Genomic DNA, 1698 nt, shown 5'->3' on the forward strand with positions numbered 1-1698 from the left:
CCACCTTGGAGGGTCAGGGTTGGAAACGACCCCGCTCCCCTCCCTCTCCCCGCGCCGCCGGCTCGGCCCGGCCTTGTCAGAGCGCATCCTCTAGTTAGAGCTTGGAAAGATTTCCCTCCTGGCTCCCAGGGATTGATTTTTCCAAGGCTCAGCAGCTGAAGGAGAGCAGAGGGTTCTCCGGGCGCTGCCGCCTCTGCCCCTTCCCTCCCTGGATCCTCCCGGGAATGCCGGAGCCACGGAGGTCGAACACGTCCACGTGCTCTGGAAGCGGAGGATTCCCACAATTCCTGCTCTCATTCCTGCCTATTTCCAAAGGGAATTACTGACACCCAGGAAAACCGACAGGTTTCAGTCCAGTTTTATTCCACGAGCATCTTTACACCGGGAATTTTTATCCACAGGCAGGGAGGGGAGCGGATTCCCGGAGGAGCAGCCCCTGGAACCGGTCACACGGTGACTCCCGTCACCCCCCTCTCACCCAGGTGTCACCTTTGGCTTGGGAACTGCCAGGGAAAGCCACAGACACCTCTACACTGACAAACACAGCAGGGATACGGCACGGGAAGCTCACACTGGAATGACAGGGCCAGGAATATCCGCCGGGAACGTTCCCGGCAGTTTGTGGTCAACATTCCTAATGTCCTGCTTTGGAATGGGATTTTAAACAGCAGGTAGATATGGAGCTGCTGGGCTGCAAATCTCACCTGAGCACTGCACGAGGAAATAAATGCATTTTACCCTTAGAAGCCATTTGAGGAATTAATTTATTCCTCTTGGATTCTCCAAGTACCGCTTTTAGTTTAACATGTAGGGCCAAGCTCTGCAGCCAAGGAAAAGCTGGACAAACACACAATTAAGAGAGAATCTTCTCTTGCCCGTGAGCAGAAACCAGCAGATTTCACACTAAATATTCCACAAAATGAAGATATGTAAGAAGGAAACACAGTCACAGCCAGTGTAACACAGGAATATTCCTACTGACGGAAATGTTTCAGTCTATCCAGTCAATAATTTGCTTTTTCCATAGTTCTGATCATTTCTCCAGCCCCAAATGGCTCCTCTTTGTCCTTTATTTAAATAAATACCTGCACTGGTAGCAAAAACCACCTTTATATATAAATACTCCTTTTCTCCAAGTTTGCTGTTCCACTGAAAGGGCTTTTTAAATTATTTATATACACTATTATTTTTTCCTTCCGGCCTGGGTGCGGCAGCACTTCCCAAATCCCTCGGAAACGGAGCCTCGATCCCAAATTCCAGCCCTCCCCATTCCCAGGCTCTGGGCTGTGTCACCCACCAGCATTCCGGGAGAAAATCCATGTAAACAAGGAGCTGTTGTGGTAAACACTGACATTCCGGGAGGCTCCAGAGGGAACAGGGGTGGGATGACATCCATGAGGAGGAGCCAGGCTCGGGATGAGGTGCTGCTGATCCCGCGCCGCCGGCTCTTCCCGCCGCCGGCATCTGCTTCCTCCTGCACGCCGGGGAAAAACGGTGTCAGCTGCCAGCGGGATGGGATGAGAGCTGGGAATCACAGGGATCCCCTCAGACCCCGGCTGAGCCCCTCGGAGCCGGGCAGGAACCCCTGGGATTCCAGCTGGAGCCCCTCAGAGCCAGGCAGGATTCCCTCAGATCCTGGCTGAGCCCCTCAGATCCCAGCTGAGCCCCTCAGAGCCGGGCAGGATTCCCTCAGATCCC

The 1698-nt window shown here is 53.7% G+C and overlaps 1 protein-coding gene across 1 annotated transcript in view; it reads right to left on the minus strand.

The window, feature by feature from the left end:
- Positions 1-342: 342 nt before the first annotated feature.
- Positions 343-1698, minus strand: part of WDR7 (WD repeat domain 7) — a 27025-nt gene continuing 25669 nt past the window's right edge. The window contains 1 exon segment of the mRNA XM_029965698.1: positions 343-1474. The gene's annotated coding sequence lies outside the window, so the exon portion shown is untranslated.

This window comes from Manacus vitellinus, unplaced genomic scaffold (assembly GCF_001715985.3).
Source record: "Manacus vitellinus isolate BGI_N305 unplaced genomic scaffold, ASM171598v3 scaffold_115_pilon, whole genome shotgun sequence".
NCBI lineage: Eukaryota > Metazoa > Chordata > Aves > Passeriformes > Pipridae > Manacus > Manacus vitellinus.